The following is a 19,528-nucleotide window of genomic DNA, read 5'->3' as shown; positions in this document are numbered from 1 at the left end:
CTGGTTTAGTTAAATAGTGCCTATGGTAATTTGGGATGCCTGGGTTGTTCGTTAGGCACAAAACAGAAAATGTACTGAAACGGGGAGGCAATACCTGGACTTACCCAATAACAAATGTACATTTTCAACTTCCATTGTACCGCATTTCAAAATGGTTTCCTTTGTTTGCCAATGAACAGACACGCCCTTAGACACAGTTCCTGAGCAGGCAGTGTTTGTGCTTGAGTTGGGGACCTTCAACCTTGATGTGGAGCTGCTGAACATCACCTTTCCCACCATGGTGCTAACTGTTGCAGAGTGCAACGCCAGGGGCTTCAATGTTCAAGAGCAGAGATCCCCGGACAACACCTTGAAGACCTTCAGGATGGAGGTGCCCTTCTCAGACCCGGTGGTCTTTAAGGAGGTGTGTTTCTGTTAAATGCAAAGCCACACGCAGTGATTTGTTCATGCCCTAATAAGTGGGCCACCAACAAAATATAAATAATGGCACAAATGTACTTTGTATCCCTCATTTACTCAAGTGTTTCCATTATTTTGGCAGTTGTATGCATTTGATTTAGAGGAATGAGGGCAACATTACTATAAGTATATAGTTTGTTTTAATAGTCCCCATATGTACTTAGTTGTCACTTGATGTTGAATAGAGTTCTGTTGCAACAATAATGCTGACCAATGCTTTTAACTTCACTACAGAGAAGGGCGGAACAAGGTGTCACAACCTTCACTCTTCAGCTGATCTACGGCCTGGTCATCTTTCCAGAGTACGCTCCTTTCTCTCACTCTGCCGTTGTGGACGCTGTACTGCTGGACATTGGTATGCCTCTGGACTACGCCAAACTACTGTTGAATGGTTTCCTCTCGTTAATGATTGCCCTGAAGGGAAATTGGCAGTGAAAGACCAACTAGCCATACTGTAGGGTTTTCCTATGCGGTCTTTCTACAAAGAAAATGTTAAGCTTTAGAGTATTTGGACCCAGTTTCCCTGTTCCTGATTTGCCAGGATTGTGTTTATTCAGTCCCACCGTAGCAAAACATTTTGCAATCTAAACAAGGGTTTCTTCTTGGACCAGTTCAAGTAGTACCTTCCTGTTTTTTGTGCTTAAATAATGAACACAACCCTGTTTGTCCTTGCAGTGCCACCCTCAGTCACTGGCAACTGTGATCAGGAGAACTTCCACATCACTGTGGACTACAGGAACCAAGAGCCCTTTTTTGTGGTCTTGGTTGGCAAGCGGCTGCTTAACCATGAGTTTGCTCAACAGTATTTAACAGAGGGCGACACAGACTTCACCATCACGTTGCCCTTCTCTTCGCCGGACGCAGTGTTTGAGGTACGACGCTCTCCCAAAACATGTTAACCTAAATTGCTGCAGCTAGCCTTGCATTCCTTACCCTGTATACATGCATACAATATTGGACTAATGAACTCTCCCATTGGTTCCCAGTCGGTTCACTCGTCCTCTGTCAGGAGCAGACTGGATGTGGCTCTGTTGAATCCTTACAACAACATGACCATCAAATACTTTTCCCTGGCTTGCAGCTTCCTCAAAACGCTGACTGGTTGGTTCTCAAACAATTACTTACGATAAATTGTCGTTTAACATGGTTACCAAACCTGGGTTCCTTGCAAATACCGTGAGTCTAAATGGTAGTGCCAGATGGGCATGGTTTGCATTTTTGGTGCTATTCCATTGGTTCAAGCTCAATAAGTGTAACAAATACAGAACCCAGGTCTGATGGCTACCTGTCTTTTGCTCTCCCACCTCCAAGAGTGTTTCTCTAACGGAACGATGACTGCGCTGGCAGTGAAGGTGGAGTCTGCTCCCGGTCTGAACCCCGGTCAGCTGACCCTGAGCGACCCCGCCTGTGGTCCCACCTACAGTGACGATCGCTTCGCCTACTTCCACTTCACTGTGAACTCCTGTGGCACCACCAGGAAGGTAAAATGACTATTACCCTGAGGTGATGGGTACTGTGTATTTATGGACTGTTTGCTTCTGCAGGCTGTAATAAGCAATTCCCCTCTACTACATAGTTTATCAACAATGTCATGCTGTATGAGAACGAAATCTCCTTGCCAGATGAACTTGAGGTGAAGCTGAATGCCACAACGTCTTCAGAGGAGGAATATCAGTAAGTGCATTACGCATCACAATTGTAGCTATTAGCTTCATAAGGTTTATTTTTCTTCATCCATTGCTCAATACTTTGTATACAGGGAAAATGTGCCTCTACTACCAGTGTCCACTCCACTGCTTGACGTTTCCCCTATTGAAGTTGCTCACATCCCTCTTTTTAGGTTAAAGGTTTCCTGCTACTATGTGGCCAACATCACTCGCACATTGGCCTTTCTGACCAGGCCGCGTGACAACGAGCCTTTTGCCGAGACTGGGACGGGTCGACTAATGGTCAGAATGAGACTCGCTCAGGGTAAGCGTGCACAAATTCAGAATTTCAACTTGACCCCTAGCCTCTAAAAGAATCTTGGAAGGTCTCCTTTACAAAACCATTCCCAAAAATGTAAGCTTGTGATATATTACTCTTGCGTTCTGAGATCTACAGGTGTGGCTATGTAGTAACGGTGAGGAGCTGATTTGGGAATTTGTCAGAAGCCTCTAGTGGGGGGTGGATAGTGTTGGCTATAAATGGCTTGTGTTCATTGGGGCACAACAGGATATGATAAACGAGCATTTCTTAATGGACAAGTTCAGATGGTGCCCACTGAACACGACCCCCGGTTGTCTTGTTCTGTGTTCCAGATGCCTCGTATAACACGTTCCACCAGGAGGAGGACTATCCAGTGGTGAGGTACCTTAGACAGCCTCTGCACTTTGAGGTGGAGCTGACCACGTCCTCTGATCCCAAGGTAGCGCTGGTGCTTGACCACTGCTGGGCCACCCTCAACGAGGACCGTGACTCCCGACCCCGGTGGAATCTCATCATTAATGGGTAACATGTTGTTTTTGGGCCTAAACAAGTGTTATTCCACAGGTGTGGTTCCTGAGTAATTAGCAACCTATCATGCTTGGCAGGCCATTTACTTTGGCTACCGTGGCTATGCCCCCATCCATAGGTCGAGTGGTCACAATGCTTAAAAACGATGTGAGCCATGTGCGGTCTGTCACAGATCTCCACCCAATTTCACATGCTGTTACACATGCTTGTTATCACTGAGTGGTCCCTGCAGCGTATCATTGGAACGGAACGTATGCTGCATCAAACGACTCTAAACCGCGTTGTCTGAAATCATCTAAACGATGTTTTGTGGTGTTGAGAAATAAAGTTCTTCACAACTTTATTCCAGCTTTGCTTGTAAAATATATCAATGTTAACGTTATCATCTAGTCTAAATAACAGGTTGACTTGTTTTACAGTATGATGCGGTACAAGGGAGCCATGTAAGTCTAGTATAGAAAGTATGGCAGCCATGTTTGTCAAGCAAGAACTCCTAGAATGCTGTTCACTGCGCCCGTTGCCTGAGATCTTAACTTAGTTTGGCCACTTCAGCATGTGATAATGTTTGTACTTGTTACGGCGTACACATGACAAGTAGTTTACAGGTAACTATACAAAACGCCAATTGTTGTCACTTAGCACGAAAGCGAAACAGAGTTGCAAGATATAGCACAATCCATTATTGGGGGTTAAGTCCTTGGGAAGGTATTGTGAAGAGGATGATGCAGGAAATATTACTAAGATCTGGGAATTTATCAACAATAAATGGTGAGGCAGACAGTTTTTCTAAGCTATATACCCCTGGAAAGGGGGGTCTGATCTGGCAACCCTGAGGTACCATAGTTTACACTCTGATGCCGTGTTCAAATCAACTGACGACTTCAGTGCATTCAAGACAATGGGGGTACTCCAGTTGAGATCACCATAAGTCTGACAGACGCTTACGTGATAACCCGACTGCATTGTATGGTGTTAGCTCATATTCAGTACCACCTTCAAGTGTTTTACACATGTGTCCATTACAATCTAGGCAAGAATCAGAAAGCATGAATAAAACGCTAAGTACATTATACTTATGGTACGATGCAGTAGAAACGACAACACGTGACACAGAAAATAAGGCACTTTAATAGGAATACACGCATGTCCACAGTTATTTGTAAGGAAGGCAATAAATGTTCAAGGACTGTATACTTGATCTGGGGAAGTGCTTGGGCTTTCTTTTGAAGGAAAGTTTGTCCGGCTCATTAAATTCTCAAATATAAATGGTCTGCAACAGTGAAATGGGCTACTTTTGTGAATGAATGAGGCAAAATTAGAAGTTGAAACGGCCTCTAGAAAATTAGCAGGTAGTGTGCCTTGGTCTGAGGTCAGCGCGGGTTAAATGTCCACATGTTGGAACGGTGAGTGCATTCTGACATCACGCGCATAAAATCAACTCCCACTGGGGCGACTGTTGAAGATATTTGGAACTCGTGTGTGTGTGTGAAAGGTTAATGTTGGCATTACCTACACCTTTTTACTCAATGTTATCCTTTTGGTTTGCTACAGTTCAGTGTTGTGCCAAGCTGATGGTCAGTCGAATGGAAATCAAGAGCGGCTGGCAAGCTTGGCTTGCCTTTCCGATTGGTTTCATACAACTGCTCTTAACACTGACTGAAGTTGTTGGTTTTGGGTTGAATTCAGGCACAAGTGACCTCTTGTGTTTAAAACAGTTATTGCACTAAACCTAAAGGATGGTTCAGATGCCTGTGCAGCATGGATGTTTGGAACTGAATAGGATCAGTTGACAGGATCCCCAGAAGTTGATGCCGCTTTCAATGGAATTTCCTGTCCTAGAGGAATGCGCTAATTGGGAGTTGCTAAACATGAACAAATACCACGGTCAAGTGTAGCAGCATCTTGCTAACCTTATTTAGCTAGCTAATGTTCATATTTAAAAAAAATGTTACTACATTTTTTTATTTGGGTGAGCACTTTGCCACAGATGGACATGCTGGCCTAATTTTTATCTCAAGAATTTAAATTGGGTTACTATAGAAAGATGACTTCTTTTTCCTACCTTGTAATGGGCTACAATGACTTTGCCCATGATTATGCACGCTGCAAATGACACTTTATTTTGCGGGTGCCTTTTCAGTATCTGGCTGCATGTTACACCAAGCAGTGTAGTGAAGCAACTTTATTTGTCAAAACCGTTCATTTGGGGGATCGGGTTTGCTTTGAAATCATGCAATTTTACCAATTTTATGAATTGGTATCAACCTAAATTTGGCCATGTGGACACGGCGTAACTGTTTATTAAATCAGCAATGTCATAGCAGTTTAAAAAAAACAGGCTGAAATGTTTGTATATCATAGGAAAAGACACAACATTCACATGGCTGTGCACAAAATGGGTTGTTCAGATTTGTCACTTAAGCTGCAACTATATCGTTGTGCAAAATCCTTACCATCGTCTGTCAGCTCAAGTGATTTGTACTGGTGTGGGTGTTTCTCTTAATGTAACGTCTTCAGATTTCACAAATTCCTTTTTGCTAATATCTGGCAGTTAAACCGTAAAGGATAAACCTCCCAAAGATGCAAATTAAAAAAGTAGGCCTAAACTGTCAATGCGTAGGTTACTTTGTATAGTAGAGCTGCGCCCTTCACAGAAGTCCTCCATGTGACTCCGATGCCGTGGGTGTGGAATTTATTTTGTGACCAATTTTTCTCCAACAGCGGAAGAATTGCTCTGGCGCATTGCATGAAATTCTTGTTTAAAATGAAGTACTTGTGTTGCAAAATATGATTGCCTTGTTGATGATACCGACTGTCTATTCGGCAACTTTGGTTAAACCACGATCAATATTCTGGTCAGACTACAGGCGACCTTTCTGGATCATTTAGAATTTTAAGAACCATTTAGAGGGACATCTCACCTCATGTCAATGGAATATAATATACATGTTTGACATCTGTCATTTAACAAGCCATTGCAGTAGACCAAAATAAATATTGTTGACGGAAAGCCCAATTTCTGTTCTTTAAAATAAAAACATAGGATTTGGGGTGCCGAGGAAGCGGTTTTAAAGTTACCGTCTCCCGACTTAAACTCTAGACGGTAGAAATCTAAATTGATAGTCAACTTATTAACTTTACATCGTATCCTCCTTGCAGCTGCAAAAACCCCAGCCTTATGATTCAGTACTATACAAGTTGGTTTAATTGAATTACTAGCTAACTAAATAACACAGGCTAAACACACAGGTGACACAATGACAGCTTGTTACAAGGTTTCTCTTCACACCCCCCACCGTTCCGTAAGGGACGCTTATCATTGATACATTTTTGAACACACGAACCGGCACCAGCTTGGAGTACAGGCATGAATGTATTTGTGGAAAGGTAGGTGGTTGGTCTTCTCTCTGATTGGCTACATGAGGTCAATGTTGTTGGTTGTCCGTGGCTCCAATGACTAGTCTTGAACAGAACTACAGGATGGATTTTCCTTTCACACGTTCTGGAAGATAGGCTAATCAACCCTGTCGCTGATTCCTCAGTGGGTGATGAGTAGGATGGTTTGGATGTGGTAGCAGAATGGTCTTAGTTAATTTTCTAGGTTAGGAAAGTTCCAAACGTCTAGCTTGCGCCTCACGGTTTTCTGGTCTAATGTTAATTTCTGTTACCATTCCTTTTATGCACTCAGAGATTAGCTATAGAAAATGAATGTCATATTGGTTTTTATTTTGTGATTTTTACTAGAAACGTGCTTACTCTACAGGTAGGACGTCTCTAGCCTTTACATTGTATATGAAATATGTTTTTTCAAGACAAAGGTGATTGTTGGGTAAAGCCTGTTAGCAAAAACATTCCTTTAGTTCATACTGGAGGGGGAGAAAGAACCCACTTCTGCTGTAAATTGATCTGATCCTCACAGGACAGTCATGACACCACCATAAGACTTTGTACACAAGGCGGTTGGGGTTTGCAGCGTTTTCTTGTTCATAACTTAGTCCCTCTCTCTCTACACTGGCAGCTGTGAGAACCCCGAGGATCCATACCGTGTGGTCTTCCACCCGGTAGAAGTTGACGCCAGGGTCCACTTCCCCTCTCACGTCAAACGCTTTGAGGTCTATATGTTTTCCTTCGCCGAGGATGCGGTTGAGCAGAGTGGCCAGGTAACAAAGTTCACCCAACAATCTTTATTCTTTAATTTTGTGAGTGGCAATCATCCTTTAAAAAAAAAATTTTTAAATAACTGACACCATCAAATCTTTGATTCCTAGGTCTTTGTCCATTGTGATGTGGTCATCTGTGATGCCAGTAGTCCCACTGGCGGCCCCTGTAGTGGACAATGTGTGAATCAGGACAACCTGAAAAGAGGTAGGTCTTGTTTTATGCTTTTCAGACCCTGGCAGACCATAACTGAACTAATAGGTTCGCTCTCTCTCTCAACAGGTCAACGACATGTCAAAGACCTCTTTGAGGAGCGTCATGTATATGTTTCTTCTGGATACATTCTTTGGGTGTAATGTATTGTTCTAACATGACAAATAAAGTGTTTTATATAAAACAATCCTAACCGTTGGAGCTACCTTAACACCATGTCGTAGGCTTGTCATCTGACATGTATCAATCAACCCTTTTGTAAGCATGGAACTCAACCATCCACCGGAGGGAGATAAGTGTTGCACACCAATTTCCCGTCTAGGACAAACAATGGGTGACAAAACAAAAGCTTTCCGTTGTCCAGTAGGATGAACTGACTCAATGTTATAGCAGATGGTGGTTTGCCAAAGTGAAACCAGCAGGGCTGTGGTTGGATGCAGTGTTGGTAATTTTCAACTGAAATTACAACTTTCCTTGATACCTCTCACTAGCTTGGTTCCATCCAATATGGACATTTCTTCTTCAATGATATGCATGTCAATCTCTCATGGCTCAAATGGGAAGAGCATGACTTCATCGCTACTTGTTTGTGTAAGAAGTGTTGACAAGCTGAATGTACCGAGCTGTCTGTTTTAAACTCGCGCACAGCTCGGACACCCATGCATTCCCCACAAGACATCTCTTCACAATCTCCAAGTCCGATCTACGAAGGTAGAGCCATGAATACGTTGCAATCTATTCCGCATCAGGATAAGATTTCAACACACACCGTACGGAACAGCGGGGACTGAAGACACTCCTTAAAGTTGCGAGCTTGCACCGTGGGACGGTTTCATTGCTCCAGACCACCACAAGGGGAGTTTGCGCAATCATTATGCATTTGGGTCCCAAAGACTAATTTTGACACGAGCCACCCTTGCCTTGTGGTGCTCAACGAAGATTGCTGACAAAACAGATGGAAGTTGTCTCAACGAGTCAAGCAAATGTACAATTTGAGAGGAATGTGATAATGTAGAGACGTGGCTATATATATATATATATATATTTTGTCAAAGTTCAATTACGAAAATCTCTTTAGCTTGTGTTAGGAGAATGAATTTGTAATTTGTCTTTCAGGGACTATTGAGAACCAACAAACCAGGATGTTGTCTTGTGAAACAGTGGCTGTAAAGCATCTAGCTGGCTAAAGCATTGACTGCACAAATGTAAGCTTGCCTTGCAATGCAGCTAAAGTAACATGGCTAGCTATTTACTTGCTTGAGTCGGATTAAAAATAACTGTGCCGCTCTGGGTATGGACCCTAAAACGTAGTTCTGAACTAATATTCATACCAATCAATGAACCTCAAGTCTGAATGGCATTAATGAAGCCTAGAGTAGAATATACCTTTATTGTGCCAAGGATGCAAGACCTATATACACATGTATTTTAGTTAATACCACGTATGAGATTCCCATCTTGTAGCCTGTACATTGAATATATTCACCAATCATGTACTCTTCCTTGGCAAATAAAGGTGTGGTTCTGGTATGACAGACACTTTCAGTCATATCAAACGATGCGGTGTCTGCATGTATGTATTACAATTGTACACTTCAAAAGTGTTTACTGCTCCTGGGATATCAATGATTACACATTGTAACTATACAATAGACTAAACATGATTGATTTGTAATTCATATATACAGGAAAAAAACGTATGCATATCTAACTCCATTAATCTGAGGACACAGGATAGTATTTCAACCAGTGGAGAATGTGAAACACTTTATTGAAAGAAGTGCATTTTATAATATTATACGAGTTCAATCTTGGGCGGGCAGGTGGGTAGAGCGTTGGACTAGTAACCAGAAGGTCGCAAGATCAAATCCCTGAGCCGAGAAGGTAAAAATCTGCCCCTGAACAAGGCAGTTCCTAGGCCGTCATTCTTATCTGACATGCCTAGTTAAAGGGTAACTACACCCCAAAATCGATATGTCTTAATTGGTTTCCTGCTATATTGGCACAGATACATAGATGAGTCTTATCTTCTTATGGCTTCTTATTATCTTCTTGTCCAGAGGTGCCCAGAGTAAAATGCCTGCTACTCAGTCCCAGAAGCTAAGATATGCATATATTAGTATATTTTGATAGAAAACCCTCTGAAGGTTCTAACACCGTTTGAATGATGTCTGTGAGTATAACAGAACACATATTGCAGGCAAAAACCTGAGAAAAAAATCCAACCAGGAAGTGGGAAATCTGAGGTTGTTCGTTTTTCAACTCATTCCCTATTGAAGACAGTGGGATATTGGTCATGTTGCACTTCCTAGATGTCAACAGGCTTTAGAACCTTGTTTGATGCTTCTACTGTGAGGTGAGGGCGAATGAGAGGGGAATGAGTCAGAGGTCTGGCAGAATGCCTTGAGCTCGTTCACATGAGAGCGAGCTCTGTTCCATCGCAATTCTACAGACAAAGGAATTCTCCGGTTGGAGCATTATTGAAGATTTATTTTAACAACATCCTAAAGATTGATTCTATACATTGTTTGACATGTTTCTACGGACTGTAATCGAACTTTTTGACATTTCGTCTGCTCCTAATGAACACGCTTCGTGAGATTGGATTTGTTTACAAAACTTCAACTTGCATTTCTTTGGGGGACCGCACAGCCCTCTGTGCTCGCCAGAGGTAGCCTGACTGCCATTAGGTACCGAGATGAGATCCTCAGACCCCTTGTGAGACCATATGCTGGTGTGGTTGGCCCTGGGTTCCTCCTAATGCAAGACAATGCTAGACCTCATGTGGCTGGAGTGTGTCAGCAGTTCCTGCAAGAGGAAGGCATTGATCCTATGGACTGGCCCGCGCATTCCCCAGACCTGAATCCAATTGAGCACATCTGGGACATCATGTCTCACTCAATCCACCACAGACTGTCCAGGAGTTGGCGGATGCTTTAGTCCAGGAGGAGATCCCTCAGGAGACCATCCGCCATCTCATCAGGAGCATGCCCAGGCGTTGTAGAGGTCATGGTTTTCCACTTTAATTTTGAGTGTGATTCCAAATCCAGACCTCCATGGGTTGATACATTTGATTTCCATTGATCATTTTTGTGTGATTATGTTGTCAGCACATTCAACTGTGTAAAGAAAAAAGTATTTAATAAGAACATTTCATTCATTCAGATCTAGGCTGTGTTATTTTAGTGTTCCCTTTTTTTTGAGCAGTGTATATTAGAAAGATTGAAAATGTATAGGGTGAAGTTGGCAATGATTATGTAGAGATATTAGAAACAGTGCAGCATTTTTTTAAAGGATTTATTTAAGAAAGGGGAGGTGGATGAGGGGTGTGTAAAGGAGATATTGGATAGTGTGGATGTGCAAATTGATGTAGAGGATAAACAAATGTGTGATGGGGAGATAACAGTGAATGAAGTTAAAAAGATGCGATCTAAGGGTTTACAATAAATAAGAGTCCTGGAGTAGATGGGATAATTGCAGAGTTTTATAAAATATATAAAAGTTTTTAGCACCTATATTATTGGAAGTTTATCAATATATGGAGGATAATAATAATGTTTCAGAATCTATGGTGACAGGGCTGATAATGATTTTATATAAAAATAAGGGGAGCAAATTGAAACTGGAGAATTATAGGCCAATTAGTTTATTAAATTCAGATTATAAGGTTTTAACTAAGATACTGGCAAATAGAATGAAGCAAGTTTTAAATGATATTATAGCACCTACACAGAATTATAGTGTGCCTGGTAGAGATATTGCTGATCTAATTGTATTAATTGTATGTGATAAATAAAATAGTTAAGCATAGATTTAAATAAAGCTTTTGATAGGGTGGAACATGATTTTATGTTTAGGGTAATGGATAAATATGGTTTTGGTAATACAATAATAGGATGGATAAAATTATATAAGGCGGCAAAAAGTAGGGAAATGTGTAATGGGGTTTTTACTGATTATTTTATTCTTGAGAGATCTGTGAGACAGGGGTGCCCTTTATCAGCTTTATTATTTGTTTATCGGTAGAACCTTTAGCAGCATTTCTGAAAAAAAGATCTTATAAATTGTGTACAGACTCCACAAGGAGGTTTTAGTTTGATTCATCAAGACGCAGATGATACCACAATAACAGTTAGAGATGAGGGAAGTGTAAAAAGGGTGATGGAGTGTTTTAAAGTATATGGACAAGCATCAGGTGCAAAGGTTAACATGGAGAAGTCAGTAGTAATGAGTAAGATTAATGAGGGGAAATGTACTTTTAAGGTGGTAAAAGATTATTAAGATGTTAGGAGTGAAGGAAATGGAAGCTAGGGATTTGACATGGAGTGGTGTAATAAAGTTAGGAAGGTGGTAAATATGTAGAGGCGGGTAGTCTTTGAAATTAAAAGGGAAAGTAATTGTAATAAATTCATTGATGTCAATTTTTATTTATGTAATGAACGTTTCGGATATGCCAGAATGGGTTTTATCTGAAATGAATAAGATTTTAGTAATTTTTTATGGGATGGGAAGGGGGTGAAAAATCGCTTGAAGTTGGTAGATTTAAGTGTAAGGAAAACAGCAATTAGAGTAAAAATGGAAATGTTAGGTAATATACTTTTGTTTTATAGAGAAGTGTTTGAGGATTGGGGGCAGTTTTTACCAAATATTTATTATGAATGTACCATTTTAGAAAATATTTTAAATCAGCCTATATTTTTAAATCCTAAGTGTAATATGTTTTGTAAATATTTTATGAGGCCTGGGATGAGGCAGATATTAATTCCCGGGTTCCTTCCATTTCAGGCAATATATGATAATGTGTGAGTAGATGAGATAGTGGGGCAAAAATTATTTAGTCAGCCACCAATTGTGCAAATTCTCCCACTTAAGATGAGGCCTGTAATTTTCATCATAGGTACACTTTCAACTATGACCGACAAAATGAGAAAAAAAATCCAGATAATCACATTGTAGGATTTTTAATGAATTTATTTGCAAATTATGGTGGAAAATAATTATTTGGTCACCTACAAACAAGCAAGATTTCTGGCTCTCACAGACCTGTAACTTCTTTAAGAGGCTCCTCTGTCCTCCACTCGTTACCTGTATTAATGGCACCTGTTTGAACTTGTTATCAGTATAAAAGACACCTGTCCACAACCTCAAACAGTCACACTCCAAACTCCACTATGGCCAAGACCAAAGAGCTGTCAAAGGACACCAGACCTAGTGAATGACCTGCAGAAAGCTGGGACCAAAGTAACAAAGCCTACCATCAGTAACACACTACGCCGCCAGGGACTAAAATCGTGCAGTGCCAGACGTATCCCCCTGCTTAAGCCAGTACATGTCCAGGCCCGTCTGAAGTTTGCTAGAGAGCATTTGGATGATCCAGAAGAAGATTGGGAGAATGTCATATGGTCAGATGAAACCAAAATGTTACTTTTTGGTAAAAACTCAACTCGTCGTGTTTGGAGGACAAAGATGTGATTTTGGAGCATGCGGGCATTGATCCCACTACCTCATGAATGCAAAGTATTTGAGCTAATTCCCCAGCCGTTTGGAAATTCCGCAAGAAGCAACCAAGAGGGTCCAGTCTTGTCAGGATATGCTGTTGGTTGACTTGTTAGTTTATGCGCCAGCACTTGCAGAGGCTCGGTGCATCTCAACAATTGCGCCCAATAGCTAGTGGCCGGTTAGCTCAGTTGGTTAGAGTGTGGTGCTAATAAAGCTAATAAAATTGAGAGTCACATGCATGTAAATTGTCATGGGTGCCACAGAATCTAAAGGTCCATGGTTCGATCCCGGGTTTCGGAATTTGTATTTGTTCTTTCTTCATGCTCTGCCTTCAAGGGAACTATCCACAGCTTTGTTTGTGGGCCTCAATGGTGTGTGCTACGCTGCTCCTCTGAAAGTAAGTAATGTCTTGCATTTTCATCTGACATTGTGACATCAGTATTACATGAGAGTTGCTTGTCATTGTTACATGACAGTTTCTTGTCATTGTTACATGACAGTAGGTTGTCGTAGGACAAGGCTGCATGAAGTGTGAACTGGAGCTTTCTTGGATCCATAAAACAATGTGATTTTGGAGCATGCGGGCATCGATCCCACTACCTCACGAATGCAAAGTATTTGAGCTAATTCCCCAGCCGTTTGGAAATTCCGCAAGAAGCAACCAAGAGGGTCCAGTCTTGTCAGGCTATGCTGTTGGTTGACTTGTTAGTTTACTCGCCAGCACTTGCAGAGGCTCGGTGCATCTCAACAATTGCACCCAATTGATAGTGGCCGGTTAGCTCAGTTGGTTAGAGCGTGGTGCTAATAACTGCCAAGGTCATGGGTTCGATCCCCGTACTGGCTATGATGTACTTTTGACTGTCAAAATTGTGAGTCACATGCATGTGAATTGTCAAGGGTGCCACAGAATTAATTTAGTGAATTGCCGAAATAGCTCAGTTGGGAGAGCGTTAGACTGAAGATCTAAAGGTCCCTGGTTCGATCCCGGGTTTCGGCATTTGTATTTGTTCTTTCTTTATGCTCTGGCTTCAAGGAAACTATCCACAGCTTTGTTTGTGGGCCTCAATGGCGTGTGCTACGCTGCTCCTCTGAAAGTAAGTAATGTCTTGCTTTTTCATCTGACATTTTGACATCAGTGTTACAGGAAAGTTGCTTGTCATTGTTACATGACAGTAGGTTGTCGTAAGACAAGGCTGCATGAAGTGTGAACTGGAGCTTTCTTGGATCCACAAAAAAATGTGTTTTTGGGGAATGCGGGCATCGATCCCAATACCTATAGCATGCTAAGCAAACACAATACCAATTGATCAAATTCCCCAGCTGTTTGGAATTGCCACAAGGAGCAACTAAGAGTGTCCAGTCTTGTCAGTCTATGCTGTTGGTGGACTTGTTAGTTTGCGCTCCAGCACTTGCAGAGGCTCGGTGCATCTCAACAATTGTGCTCTGTAGCCAGCGGCTGGTTAGCTCAGTTGGTTAGAGTGTGTGATACGCTGCTCTCTGAAAGTAAGTAATGTCTTCTTTCTCATCTGACATTGTGACATCAGTATTACATGAGAGTTGCTTGTCATTGTTACATGACAGTTTCTTGTCATTGTTTACATGACAGTAGGTTGTCGTAAGACAAGGCTGCATGAAGTGTGAACTGGAGTTTTCTTGGATCCATAAAACAATGTGATTTTGGAGCATGCGGGCATCGATCCCACTACCTCACGCATGCAAAGTATTTGAGCTAATTCCCCAGCCGTTTGGAAATTCCGCAAGAAGCAACCAAGAGGGTCCAGTCTTGTCAGGCTATGCTGTTGGTTGACTTGTTAGTTTACGCTCCAGCACTTGCAGAGGCTCGGTGCATCTCAACAATTGCGTCTAATAACTAGTGGCGGTTAGCTCAGTTGGTTAGAGCTTGGTGCTAATATCGCCAAGGTCATGAGATCGATCCTCGTACTGGCTATGATGTACTTTTTGACTGTCAAAATTGTGAGTCACATGCATGTGAATTGTCAAGGTTGCCACAGAATTGAATTTAGTGAATTGCCGAAATAGCTCAGTTGGGAGAGCGTTAGACTGAAGATCTAAAGGTCCCTGGTTCGATCCCGGGTTTCGGCATTTGTATTTGTTCTTTCTTTCTGCTCTGGCTTCAAGGAAACTATCCACAGCTTTGTTTGTGGGCCTCAATGGCGTGTGCTACGCTGCTCCTCTGAAAGTAAGTAATGTCTTGCTTTTTCATCTGACATTTTGACATCAGTGTTACAGGAAAGTTGCTTGTCATTGTTACATGACAGTAGGTTGTCGTAAGACAAGGCTGCATGAAGTGTGAACTGGAGCTTTCTTGGATCCACAAAAAAATGTGTTTTTGGGGAATGCGGGCATCGATCCCACTACCTATAGCATGCTAAGCAAACACAATACCAATTGATCAAATTCCCCAGCTGCTCTGGAATTGCCACAAGGAGCAACCAAGAGTGTCCAGTCTTGTCAGGTCTATGCTGTTGGTGGACTTGTTAGTTTGCGCTCCAGCACTTGCAGAGGCTCGGTGCATCTCAACAATTGTGCTCTGTAGCCAGCGGCTGGTTAGCTCAGTTGGTTAGAGTGTGTGATACGCTGCTCTCTGAAAGTAAGTAATGTCTTCTTTCTCATCTGACATTGTGACATCAGTATTACATGAGAGTTGCTTGTCATTGTTAAATGACAGTTTCTTGTCATTGTTTACATGACAGTAGGTTGTCGTAAGACAAGGCTGCATGAAGTGTGAACTGGAGTTTCTTGGATCCATAAAACAATGTGATTTTGGAGCATGCTGGCATCGATCCCACTACCTCACGACATGCAAAGTATTTGAGCTAATTCCCCAGCCGTTTGGAATTCCGCAAGAAGCGTCCAAGAGGGTCCAGTCTTGTCAGGCTATGCTGTTTGTTGACTTGTTAGTTTACGCTCCAGCACTTGCAGAGGCTCGGTGCATCTCAACAATTGAATCCAATAGCTAGTGTCTGGTTAGCTCAGTTGGTTAGAGCGTGGTGCTATTAACGCCAAGGTCATGGGTTCGATCCCCGTACTGGCTATGATGTACTTTTGACTGTCAAAATTGTGAGTCACATGCATGTGAATGGTCAAGGGTGCCACAGAATAAAATTTAGTTAATTGCCGAAATAGCTCAGTTGGGAGAGCGTTAGACTGAAGATTTAAAGGTCCCTGGTTTCGAGCCCTGGTTTCGGCATTTGTATTTGTTCTTTCCTTCATGCTCTGGCCTCAAGGAAACTATCCCAGCTTTGTTTGTGGGCCTCAATGGTGTGTGCTACGCTGCTCCTATGAAAGTCAGTAAGGTCCTTCTTTTTCATCTGACATTTTGACATCAGTGTTACAGGAAGTTGCTTGTCATTGTTACATGACAGTAGGTGTCCTATAGGTTGGTTCAGAATATGGCCATTTTTGACATGAATTTAAAAATGCCTCAGATAGGACCAAAAAAGTGTCTGGAGCTATCCGTCAGGGTAAGAGTGACAAAGGTTTTCCACAATGGCCAAAATGGGGGAAATTTTAGAAAATGGCTTAAATGGATTAGTTCAATGAGAATCGTGAGTGTATCATGGGATCTCACCTGAAATCTTGTGGCCTTGCACTACCAACCGGTAACCTATGCTACTGTGGCCTATAGAGCTAGAAGGATGGATAACCGAGGTGTGTAAAGGTGTTGAGGTGGATCCTATCCCAAATGGACAAGCTAATTCACCTATGTACATGTGGCAGATCTGAGAGGAGATGATTGTGATAAAGAAACACTAATCACGTCATCAACCAGCCGGATGGTTCAAGAAAGAGTCATTTCGTCGTCTGCAGCAGGAAGATCCTAATGGATTTCTAGTCCATCGCCTTAACCACTCGGCCACGACAACAGTCTTGTCAGCAGTGAATGGGCCACCAGGCATAGCCTACAGAAAGTGATAATTTTACAACTGAAAGACAATGCAGTAACTCATTAACTCATTATAATGCAATAAAATGAATTGTTCCCCTCATTCATTATTAAGTACAGCTGTTTTCTAATTTCCTTGATCTTTGGTCAGCTCCAGAAGGTTTTCATTTGAGAGTGTTTATTATAAATTGTTATTTCATCATCTTATTATTACTGCTAAGCAGCATGACTCCTGAGAGGCACTAAACAACTGTCAGAAGTGGGATTTGAACCCACGCCTCCATGGGAGACTGCGACCTGAACGCAGCGCCTTAGACCGCTCGGCCATCCTGACTACAGCACAGTACCTGGGTATCGGGTTAAAGAGTATGGGGTAAAAGTAGAAATAGGCACAGCAACGCAATCACCACAGAGACCAGTAAATTTATGCACGATACCGACTTGCACTTTCAATAGTCATTTGTTTTTATCAATGAAAAACTCCAGTCATTGATTTAACCTCAATATGGCCTTCAATGGAAAAGAGTAGTAAATCGTCATTGAATGAACGCTAAACTGGCCTCAGAATATGGCCATTCTGATATAAATGATAAAATTCCTCAGATAAGACCGAAAAAGTGTCTGTAAATATCAGCAATCATCAGGGTAAGAGTGACAACAGGTCCACATGGGGGAAATCTTAACAAATGGCTTAATGGGTATTTTCAACGCAATCGTGTTATTATTTATTTTTAGGGTTTAACAAGGCAGCTCACCTGTGACCTGTGGCTTGACTTTAGATGTGGCCAGTTCGATTACCCTGCAGACTTTAAGAGTGTCTTCAGAATATGGCCATTTTGACATGAATTTAAAAATGCCTCAGATAGGACCAAAAAAGTGTCTGGAGCTATCCGTCAGGGTAAGAGTGACAACAGGTTTCCACATGTCAAAATGGGGGAAATCTTAGAAAATGGCTTAATGGTTATTCATGAGAATCGTGTTGTTGTATTGTTGAGTGTATCATGGGATACATTATTCATCTCATATGTATACGTATATACTGTACTCTATATCATCTACTGTATCCTTATGTAATACATGTATCCCTAGCCACTTTAACTATGCCACTTCGTTTACATACTCATCTCATATGTATATACTGCACTCAATACCATCTACTGTATCTTGCCTATGCCGCTCTGTACCATCACTCATTCATATATCTTTATGTACATATTCTTTATCCCCTTACACTTGTGTCTATAAGGTAGTAGTTTTGGAATTGTTAGCTAGATTACTTGTTGGTTATTACTGCATTGTCGGAACTAGAAGCACAAGCATTTCGCTACACTCGCACTAACATCTGCTAACCATGTGTTTGTGACAAATAAAATTTGATTTGATTTGAGTGTATCATGGGATCTCACCTGAAATCTCTGGCTTGACTACAAACCTGTAACCTATGCTACTGTGGCCTATAGAGCTAGAAGGATGGATAACCAGGTGTGTAAAGGTGTGAGGGGGGATAGATGGCCTGCAGTCCTATCCCAAATGGACAACTAATCCCTATGTACTTGTGGAGATCTGAGAGGATCAATTTTACCCAAAACAACTAATAACATGTAAAACCAACTCAGAAATCCCTAACAAATGTATTCTTGATAAAAAAATATCCTAGACTATATCCAGTACAAGTCAGCTACTCAGTAAACATAGTCTATGTGACTCGTAAATGTTTGTTTTTTTACCTCAGCTAGCATCAAGCTAACATATACTCCCACTCAATGTAAATCACCTTCTTCTCTCACTCAGTTCGACACAAAGCCAAAACAAAACCTTTCCTAACGTGATAATATCTTGACAAAGTTGTTAAATAGCATGTTATTACATATTGTGTATATATTTGAACGTTTTGAAGTGCTGTTACATACCTGTAATAGTAAAAGAACAGACACAGTTTACCTCTGTAAAGTTCTGGTCCTTATTCTGCAGATGGTGAGCCCTTGACCAGAACTTGCTGTTTCTCCTGCTACAACAGTGCAACAGCGCCATCTATTGGCCTGATGGACTGCTGACGATAAAGTATGTAGAAAATACAATTTAGATACATTAAGACAAATACATAAACAAATGGGGGGATAAATAAAAAATGGGTGTCTGTTTTTAGTGACTTTGTTTTCAACCCATTACACATGCACAATCATACATGTGCATTTAAAGCATTATTAAGATCCTTGAGTGTGGAACTGCAGGGTGTTTACGCAAAAAACACATGAATTTCACATGTGAACACGGGAAGTGTTCCAAAAACATGTTTTAATGTAATCTTATGTGAAGATAATGTGATAACATGTAAAGCAACATGTGATTACATTAACGACACATGTGAAAATGTGATCATGTTGTGTTCCAAAACATGTTTTCACATGATTCACATAAAATGTCAGTTGAAATCATGTGGTTTTTCGTAAGGGCAGGAATAGTAAGATGCATTTTGATGTTATGTTTGATGTTACACGATCTTGAAAATGTAATGTTCTTTGAGGTTCTTCCATGTATTTTCCATTTTACTTTCCCTCAGTCCTTTTTCACTTTCCTTGTCAAAACAAGCTCTGTCCCCATCAAGACTTATTCAGCTTCTGATGGATTTTAAACCATTCAACAAATAGTTTATAATGAAGAGTAGACCCAAGTAAACACCCTGGAGTCTTTACACACACATTGAAAGGCAAATATCTCCAATTTGGACCTCATCAGACCAAAGGACAGATTTCCACCAGTCTAAGGTCCATTGCTCGTGTTTCTTGGTCCAAGCAA

The 19,528-nt window shown here is 41.4% G+C and overlaps 4 long non-coding RNA genes and 5 other non-coding genes across 9 annotated transcripts; 8 read left to right on the top strand and 1 right to left on the bottom strand.

The window, feature by feature from the left end:
* The first annotated feature begins 350 nt into the window (after positions 1–350).
* On the top strand, positions 351–1,184 carry LOC116368416 (uncharacterized). The gene is made up of 3 exons (XR_004208510.1): positions 351–403; positions 694–814; positions 1,135–1,184. It is a non-coding gene; the product is annotated as an uncharacterized LOC116368416 (long non-coding RNA).
* A 94-nt stretch (positions 1,185–1,278) lies between these two features.
* On the top strand, positions 1,279–1,829 carry LOC116368415 (uncharacterized). Its single transcript, XR_004208509.1, has 3 exons — positions 1,279–1,331; positions 1,446–1,560; positions 1,771–1,829. It is a non-coding gene; the product is annotated as an uncharacterized LOC116368415 (long non-coding RNA).
* A 254-nt stretch (positions 1,830–2,083) lies between these two features.
* On the top strand, positions 2,084–2,810 carry LOC116368414 (uncharacterized). Its single transcript, XR_004208508.1, has 3 exons — positions 2,084–2,133; positions 2,300–2,430; positions 2,760–2,810. It is a non-coding gene; the product is annotated as an uncharacterized LOC116368414 (long non-coding RNA).
* Positions 2,811–2,898: 88 nt separating this feature from the next.
* On the top strand, positions 2,899–7,513 carry LOC116368413 (uncharacterized). Its single transcript, XR_004208507.1, has 4 exons — positions 2,899–2,949; positions 6,974–7,115; positions 7,224–7,320; positions 7,396–7,513. It is a non-coding gene; the product is annotated as an uncharacterized LOC116368413 (long non-coding RNA).
* A 6,081-nt stretch (positions 7,514–13,594) lies between these two features.
* trnai-aau (transfer RNA isoleucine (anticodon AAU)) lies at positions 13,595–13,669 on the top strand. The gene has a single exon. It is a non-coding gene; the product is annotated as a tRNA-Ile (tRNA).
* Positions 13,670–13,749: 80 nt separating this feature from the next.
* On the top strand, positions 13,750–13,822 carry trnaf-gaa (transfer RNA phenylalanine (anticodon GAA)). The gene has a single exon. It is a non-coding gene; the product is annotated as a tRNA-Phe (tRNA).
* A 1,033-nt stretch (positions 13,823–14,855) lies between these two features.
* Positions 14,856–14,928, top strand: trnaf-gaa (transfer RNA phenylalanine (anticodon GAA)). The gene has a single exon. It is a non-coding gene; the product is annotated as a tRNA-Phe (tRNA).
* An 879-nt stretch (positions 14,929–15,807) lies between these two features.
* trnan-auu (transfer RNA asparagine (anticodon AUU)) lies at positions 15,808–15,881 on the top strand. The gene has a single exon. It is a non-coding gene; the product is annotated as a tRNA-Asn (tRNA).
* Positions 15,882–16,983: 1,102 nt separating this feature from the next.
* trnal-cag (transfer RNA leucine (anticodon CAG)) lies at positions 16,984–17,066 on the bottom strand. Its single transcript has one exon. It is a non-coding gene; the product is annotated as a tRNA-Leu (tRNA).
* Positions 17,067–19,528: the final 2,462 nt, after the last annotated feature.

The sequence above is a fragment of the Oncorhynchus kisutch genome, unplaced genomic scaffold, assembly GCF_002021735.2.
Source record: "Oncorhynchus kisutch isolate 150728-3 unplaced genomic scaffold, Okis_V2 scaffold1917, whole genome shotgun sequence".
Taxonomy (NCBI): domain Eukaryota; kingdom Metazoa; phylum Chordata; class Actinopteri; order Salmoniformes; family Salmonidae; genus Oncorhynchus; species Oncorhynchus kisutch.
This window is presented reverse-complemented; position numbering and strand designations above follow the sequence as displayed.